Source organism: Oreochromis aureus, linkage group 13 (assembly GCF_013358895.1).
Source record: "Oreochromis aureus strain Israel breed Guangdong linkage group 13, ZZ_aureus, whole genome shotgun sequence".
Lineage (NCBI taxonomy): Eukaryota > Metazoa > Chordata > Actinopteri > Cichliformes > Cichlidae > Oreochromis > Oreochromis aureus.
In genome coordinates, this window is record NC_052954.1 from 25,321,451 (window position 1) to 25,330,942 (window position 9,492).

Sequence of the window (9,492 nt, forward strand, 5' to 3'; positions counted from 1 at the left end):
GATGTTTCCTTTGCCACATCTGTAAAGACAGTAACACCATTTTTTTTTTTGCACTTAAGTAACCCCTCATTAATCATTAACTATGGATTAAGATAGCAAAGACCAATATTTATGCACTGAAGTCAACTACCGTTTGGCAGCTTACGTTTAAAATTTATCTTTAATTTTTCCACTGATGACGAATTTAGCACTGACTTGTTTTTTTAAATCAGTTTTTTAAAGTTTGTTTCAAATATTCAGATTAAAAAAGCAGTCTGGATGATTCTTAATGAGGTATTGTTCACAGTTACATGTGCAATACTCTGTACAACTGAGTATGGAGGACCAGAAGAACCACACTCATCAAAATTAAGAATTCTGTGCTTACCTAATGAATTGTAGAATAAATTTTGTATTTGTAAATTCATTTCTGAATTCATTTTTTAACATAATTTTATTTAAACACAATTTTTTAAATACATTTTTCAAAATGAATTATTAATTAAATTAAATTAAATACTTCAAATCAAAAATGAATTGCACAAAAAAGGATTAAAGTCTCAATAAAAACCTCATTTCAAAAACCATTTCGAATTACAAATTAAAAAACTGATTTTCAAAAACGTTTTTTAAAACGCAATTTAAAATGGCGATTCCACTCCTCATTTTAAAATCCATTTGCCTTTCCTGTTTGCTCACGGATTACAGGGTTGCTTGAAATCCTTGAAAACGCTTGGATTTTAATATTGTCTTTTCAAGGTTTGAAAAGTGCTTGAATTTTGTATGTGGTGCTTAAAACTGCTTGAAACTGTAACTATTATAGCTGTTAGTTATGGCATGGTCATTTATGGAATATGCTGTGAGCAGTAGCAGCACCACAGGCCTGCAGGGTTTAGGCCTGTGGTGTTCTCCTCTGTCTTGCGGCGGACAAACAATTTTTTTTACTGGCACAATTTGTGGGGCATCTTATTGTGACATCTGATTGTTCTTATTTTAGTTATAGTAGTATTTTAAATTTTGAGTGTACAAAAAAAAAAGTCAGATGCATAGGCTGCATTTTTAGATACATAGTTGTATAAAACTTTATGGTTTACAAAATTTGTGCATAAGTTTTCAAAATGTACAATTTTTATTCACATTTCAGGACGAAAAACACAGGCTGCTAAAAGTCTAAAGAATTCTGAAGCCTCAGTGTTGGCTGGAATGGAGAGATAAAAATTGGATAACGATTATAGAGAGAAAACAGGAGGAATTCAAACTGACTGTCCAGAGGAAACGGGGGCTGAAGAGAGCGGGACAAGTGTCAGAACGAAGGAAGAGGTAAGGCAAATTTTCAGTGTTTATAATCACAGCCAAATGGAACATATTAGGATGTATTTATAAGTTGTTGTTTTTTTTGTTGAAGCATTAATTACACAAAACTATGGCTGTATTTATAATATTAAAAACTTGTAAAACTGGACAATATACTACATCAATATTTACATTCTGAGTTGATGTCTGCAGAAAATGTCTGTTTTGAATATTTCGTGTTTGCATTTTTATGTTTTCTTTGATCTTGTCCTTGGGCTTGGAGTGAAGAAAGACGAAGTAGATGGGGAGGATTTTACTTTTGATGAGCCCTGTCTGAAGACACACGTTGCCTGCATGGGACAGCCGACTAACTTACCATCATCTGAAGCGCAGTCTTTGAGGAATGAACTCAATATGAACTGGGATTTGATAGAGGTATTTTTATATATTATGTGGGAATTGTTTCTTTTTTTGTTTAATTTTTGCCAGGTGGTAAACAGACACCACACTTAGTTTCAGACAGAAAATAAATGCTCTAATAAATGAACAGTTTGAAGGTGACCCCCACCAGCTGCTGGCCAAAAAGCATATTTCTGGACTTTGCCTGTGCCTTTATGGAGAGTTGGCTGCTGGATGCACTGGAGCTGCCGCTGGGGCGTACAAAACCAACTTTGGAGAGGGCTCACAGAATTGGCCAAGAGCCCACAACAATCCTGCACCCTGTATGCTGATAATGAGATTTCTGAGCTTCAGAGATAAAGAATTGGTGATGAGAGCAACTAAGACAAAAAGAGAAATATGATACAAGAACCAGACAGGGAGGCTGCATATCAAATATAATCAAATGCTAATGTTTGAAAATCAAAAGTATACAAGTAGCCAGTCTTAATGCACACTCACATATTTAAAAATCAGTGATCAGTTAATACACACAAAGATCCAGAATTCTGCATATCAAATATGAACAAATGCTCTCTGTTGAAAAGGTAAATTGTGTCTTTCTGCCTTCCTGCTTGTAGAGTAGATGCAGAGTTCCAATGCCTGTGTGTGTGTGTGTGTCCCCCCCCCCCCCCAGTGCTGTCCCATCTCACATGTGTAGAGCGATGGGTATATGCAAACATCATTGTGCTGCTTCGTGAGTAGAACACCGTTGATGGTGTGCTACAGGACAGATATGATTAACCACATGGATCCTGATGCTGTTTGTGATGTCCAGATGGTATATGAGGAGTTATGGTAAGTGAATGTAAGATGATAAATGAAACAAAAACAAAAAAATATATATGAATCTTATACTACTTTCAATACTCATGCCCTCGATATGTTAAAAGCATGGAAAGACCATTTTAGAATATTAGAATTATATTTGTAAAACCACATGAGCTGACTGTACTGAGTCTGGCAGGCAGATGGTGTTATATGTCAAACTTTAAAGCCTAAAAATAGTTGCATGTGGCTGATTTTTTTATTTATTTTTTTTAATTTGTCTGATTTTCGGGTGTTTGTCCTACACAGTTGATAATCTTTCTTTCTTCTTTATGTATATTTGTTCCTCAGCTCTTTGGCGAAGAGGACTAAGTCTGTGGTTCAGACCCTGAAGAAAGATGGGGTATTAAAATCAAAAGCTGAGGAGCTGCCGGTCAGCTGATGAACTGCACTGAGACATACCCCAGGTACCAAGCCCCCCACCCCCCCAAGGTGCTGTCCCACTTGACGTGTGTGGAGCGATGGGTATGTGCAAACATCATTATGCTGCTTCGTGAGGAGAAAACTGTGCCATTCATGGTGCGAACACTGTGCCATCCATGATCCTGAATCTGAAAACAGGGATCCTACAATCCATGGCCCCAAGTTAGGAAGACAGCACCATCACAAGAGATGTCAAGACTGCCATTAGAAAGGACCTGAAGCCCATATACACTTCACCACCAACCCTACGGGAGTACCTTCACAGATCTACTGCACTTGATCCAAGGTTCAAGTCCCTGTCTCACCTAGACCTTGCCCTACACCTGAGGACATACCGTGATCTCGCCACTGAGATTGTGAGAAGTCTTGGCACTGAATAGGTAAAGAAAATAATTATTTTGAAATTATATATTTTTTATTTTTTAATGATAATGTATTTGATCAAAGTTATTGCCACATTTTAATGTCTATAAAATATTTTGAAAAATAATTGTTTTAATCAATAAAGTAACTTTCCCTGCAGGGTCAAGCAGCACCAACAGGAGAAGACATGTCCCCAAAACCAGTTGGCAACGGCGGAGCTTTTTGGCAATCGCAAATTTTCAAAGTTATATCATGATAAATATTTTTGGTCATGTCGCCCTGCCCTAGTCTGAATCTCCCTCAATGATTCTGTTAAGAATTCTCTCTGCCTCTGTCAAAGAGTTGTCTATTAGGAAAAAGTGAAAAAGTCCTGATGTGCACTCGCACATACAGTACTAACACCATCTATTACTGTGTCTGAATGTGAGGTATTGCCACTGTCAGTTTAGGCCTAAAGAGATATGTGTTTTTAAAAAAAGAACACCTAATTTAAATGTAATCATTACATGCTTGTTAAAAGCTAACTTCCAATCTATAAAGTTTCTATTTGAGATGGCACAATAACACTTTTATAATGTGTACTCTAGTCTAATTTGGTTGTATGAGGTGTACATTGACCTTCTGTGTTGTAAGTTATAACAGTTACACAGCCATCAAGGATCAAATCAGCTTCTAAATAATTTTATGGTTTTTCTCCAACACTCCCCACATTACATCAAACTCTTACAAGTCCAGAAAAGGAGCTGTGAACAGAAAGACATCAACTGAGTGGTAAGTATTTTGGTTTTCCAATATATTATTAATTGTCAGTGACATTTATATTAATCAGGCTGAACTTTAATCATACTTTAGATCAACCTGTTTTACTTATACTTTGGTTTGGGAAAGTTGTGTCTTTACTGATCTTTTCCTGTCTTCTGCTTAGACTTGAGATATGACTGCTCTATGCTGTTGCTGACATGCTGTGTAAGTAAAAACGATGACAGTTTGGTCTGCATTTCTTGCAAGATCATATCCCAAAAACCTATATAGTGAACTCTGCAAGTTTTTGAACAGTGAAATTTGTTTTTTGCCCAAATTATTCTGCAGATCATCAGAATCAAACGTTAGTGGCCTTGTTTGCATAGCCCTTTTTAAAAATATGCTTTTATTATTGTGTGTTGGGTGGTGGTCAGGGCTATCCAGACTGACAAGCAGGAGATTGAATGTCACCTCTCTGGTTGGGAGGGAGCCTGAGATTGTCTAAATTGGGGTTTGTTCTATAGCAAATGCAGAAAAAAATGTTTTAAGAAAGCAAATAGGTTGGTGTTCTACAAAATATGATTGTTTGCTTGCAGTACACACTAGGAGAGATGAGTCCTCCGTCACAGATGGTGTGGTCAGTGAAGATGGTCACCTGCAGGTTCAAGCTCATTGCATCTCCATCCCACTGCCACTGTACTTAAGGGAAGTTGGGACAATGTTAAAGACTTTATTCTGCACTCACATTTGGATCACCTAAATCTATGACAGTCATTCAGGCAGTAATGGCTGGACTGGAAACAAACATCCTTAAAATGTTACAACATACCAAGCTTCTGTGTTTGAATGCAAAACAAATGTGCTGTTTGATCTAGAGCCTGCACTTGTGACTGAACAATAAATACATTTTATTTTGATTATGTAAGTAATGTAACTTGCTAAACAAAGTTGTGGAAAGCCTAAACTTAGTTTTACAACAATTAAATCTGAGACTTTGTTTCATTGTAAGATTATAACAATGATGGCAATATAATTGTTTGTTGTTCAGCAGAACAGGGTCCAGTATGTTGGCTGTTATACTTTTTTGCATTTGAAAATAAAAGTTGCCATTACAAGAATTGTTGTTAATGTTTTTTTTAATCATACTTGCATACAGTGTTCTATTAATATAAGTGTTGTACTAGAAATTTCAAGGATGATAAAACATAATGTGAATTTTTGTGTGTCAGTAGGTAAACAATTAGGCTATACGTTCACACTCCAGGTCTTAATGCTCAATTCCGATTTTTTGATCAAATCCGATTTTTTTTTGTCTGCTTGTTCACACTACAAATAAAATGTGACAGCAAACGCGCTCTAGTGTGAACGCTCAAAGCGGCCCGCATGCGCAAAAGAAGACGTCACGCTCTGTTTAGACCCAGAGCAAACAGTATTGTTTGACTGACGGCCGTTAATATAAAGACTTGTTTCGGACTTATTTCCCAATTTTGCTTTAAGTTATAAAGTTATTTTGTTATTTACATATGGCCTAATAATTATTCTTATTGCTGTTTTAGAGAGGAGCGGTGCTTCAAAGGATAGTTGCAGATTTCTGTCAGAATCTCCAGATTATACAGTACAAATAAAATGTTCACGTTGTCTTCCCAACAGTTTCACTAACATCTACACTGGACGGCCAGGAAGCATTCACAATGTCTTTTCGGGCGCTTCTCCGGCGCTGATAATTGACATCTGTCTTGTGTCAGTGACGTAAAAGACGGATTTAATGCGACATGACCATTCAAACAGCAGTCGCTTTCTAAACCATCAGATATGTATCGGATTCAGTACCACATACGAAAGTGACCCAGGTCGGATTTGAAAATATCGGATTTCTGCCGTTCACGCTGTCATAGCATGATCGGATATGGGTCGCATAGGTCAAAAAAGTCAGATTTGATGCGCTTTCGCCTGCAGTGTGAACGTAGCCTTAGTGTTGCAAAGTCAGAAACATCAAGTTATTCTTAGTACTGTATACTTGCAATGAAGTTGTCCTAAGAGTCATCTTAAGTAAGCTTAAGATCATTTTTTTGAGGCAACGAGTTTGCATAGTTTTTTTTGAGTTTTTTTTTTTTTTAAACTAATTACCACTTACAGGTTGGACTCCACACCTTTGTACTTTGCAGCATTGACAGTAGTCGCTCGGGGTCTTCGGATCATCTGTTAGAGAAGGTATTTTGGTAGAAAACATTACATCAAAATTCATTGGTAAAATCATATCACATGTAAGCAAAATTAACTGGCTTAACAATAACAGTGTGTTGTCAGTGCCGCTGCGCAAGAGCTCAATTCAGTTCAATTCAATTTTATTTATACCGCGACTTTTGTAAAGTTTTAAATAAATCCTTCTCATTTCATTGTGTTTCGGAACACTTAATATTAGGCCTACATTTTTGCTGTACTCTTTCGAAAGTAAGTAAAACAACAAAACAATCTGATGTCTTAAAATAGTGGGGAGGTTTTGTAGTCATTCCTCGGAGGGTTGAAGTGATTGACTGACTTTCATGTTTTGACAAATGTGAAAAAGGTTTTGATTGTTGTAGTGTCTTTTGAACAGGTTAGTCTGTGTTATGAAAAATGCCTTAACCGTTTTGAGAACTGCATTAAGAGTGGTGAAAATTGTTCCAAAATTATTGAGAACAACTGTAGGCTTACGGTTGTGATAGTTGCTACTAGTACTTCTTGTTTTTGAAAGGGGTAGATGTTATCAGAACGAGTGTGTAATCAGTACTTTATGTGGATGACTCAAAGTTATGAGCACACTGTCAAAACTCTGCCCTGAAACTCTTCACTCCCACTTACTGAGTCTAAATAATACTGAGATTTTTATTAAACAGAGCAGAAATTAATTGAACTGAACTTTCCTTTTTCTCGGCATTGTGCACACAGCAAGCAACTTGGTAAATGGACTAGTTCCTTTATAGCACTTCTAAACACTACTTGAACACTCAAAGCACTTCATACAACATGCTTCCTTCACCACTTCATGTTCTATATAACATTCACACTCGATGTATTGGAGAGCAATCCGTAACTTGTTTAGTATCTTGCCCAAGGATTTTTGCCATGAAGACTGGAGCAGTCAGGGATCAAAGCACCTACCTTCTGCTTAGTAGATGACCTGCTCTACCTTCTGAGCTACAGTCTGTTTTGAATTATAGTGAAATGTCTGTGAACTGAAAATTGAAATTAAGCTATTGTTATATTATATTATATATAATACTATTATATTATATTATATTATATTATATTATATTATATTATATTATATTATATTATATTATATTGTGTCTTAGGGTGATAGATTGCGTACATATACACATTTGGCACAATAACATGGTAACAGGGACACCCCGTGACCTGAGTGTAAATAACCTTTTGTGTTCCTCTATGCATTGCACAGGTCGGGAAGGCCCCAAGCAAGATGATACACGTGAAACTATCTTCTTCTTCTTCTTTTGGCTGCTCTCTTTAGTGGTTGTCCTGTTCCTAATATGCCCTCTGTCACAACAACCCTCCTTCATTCCATACATCTTCTATCTGGTTTTCCTACTTTTCTGCTGCCTTGCACCACCATCTTCAACATCCTTTGCCCAGTATATTCACTATGTGTCCATTCAGCCTTGCCAAAAGTGCATCAAAAAAATAAACAAGTACAATTATATAAAAAACTTATATACTACTGCTGTACTACTGTATATTACAGTAAATTCCCACTATATATGGTTACAGTATATATGCTTATGTAATTAGTCACAACATACAGCTGTGATACCAGAATGAGAGCATGTGTTACTATAACCACTGAAAAAAAGTTGGAAGTGATTTGACAGAAAACACTAACGCAAAGTAAAAGATATGTGGCATATAAGTTATAATACGTACAGATGAGAAATGCATAAACACAAAATGTTTTTTGTAGTGAAGTATGTGAAGTATATGAAACATAATGATAAAAGACCAATGTAAGGAAATGTCTTCCTCATTTGTGAACTACATAAAGAGTGGTTAGAGTGACATTTCTGATCTGAGAACTGTGTCAAAGCAATCAAGAAAAACTGTTTTTAAAAAAGTCCCCAGTATCACTTCCTGTTGCTCTGTTCAACATCAGATTTTTATCAATTTCTCATTTACATTTTTCCTCTGGTACATTTTTCTTCTGATACAGTAAAATCTATACTCTGTAGTCTTCTGCTTCTTATGATGATCTTTTTTGTTCCCTTTGTTGCTGAAAAGTACTCGATTCCTCTTCCTCTTCATTGGGCAGACTTGATTTCCTGATAAATGTCCATCTGACCAGGCTCCTCTAAGTTTACAAATTGTTGTTGTGGAACTAATGTCGGTATAGTTGGTCTGACTCAAATTTTGCTTTCATTTCATCCTACTTTAGTATTGTTGCTGATCATGTCCATCCCTTTATGAACACAGTAAATGGTAAATGGCCTGTATTTGTATAGCACTTTACTAGTCCCTAAGGACCCCAAAGCGCTTTACACAACCAGTCATCCACCCATTCACACACTGGTGATGGCAAGCTACATTGTAGCCACAGCCACCCTGGGGCGCACTGACAGAGCTGAGGCTGCCGGACACTGGCACCACCGGGCCCTCTGACCACCAGTAGGCAACGACCGAGGACACAACGACCGAGACTGTCCAAGCCGGGGCTCGAACCGGCAACCTTCCGATTACAAGGCGAACTCCCAACTCTTGAGCCACGATCGCCCCGTGTGGCTCCTGATGGTTGCTTCTGACAAAATGACAGGGAAAAAGTATTGAACACGCTTACTGAAATTTATTTAATACTTCATACAAAAGCCTTTGTTGGTGATGACAGGTTGAAGAGGCTTTTTTCATTGTCTTCCTGAAACGGCCACCCTCATTTCATCGTCATAAACCTGGTAGATGACACTAGCATTTTTATCAAGAATGTCTTGGTACATTTTTCCATTCCTCCTTCCTTCAATCATAAAGTGTGCCAGTGTCGTATGCTGAAAAACAGCCCACACCATGATGTTCCCATCACTGAAGCTGGTATAGTGTTTGTTGGGTGAAATCCAGTCTCCTTTTATGTCCAAACATGGTGCGTGTTATGGCACCCAAATACACCCATGTACAGCACTTCATGGAAATGGGGTCTACATGGTGTAAATGTACATGGTGTACATAAAAATCTACTGAAAATGATTTGATAGGGTTTCCCCCATTAAATATAGTATAGTGATTTTAAAGACCGAAAGCAATGATACTTCAGAAGCCTTTCCCTTTTCCTTACTCTTGAAAGAAGGTTATCCCCATCGCCCACATACTCAGAAAATCAGTTTCATTTTGTGTAATGTTTGTAATTTCAGAACTTCTTAGGCTACCAGAAAAATTAAAACAAGAGCA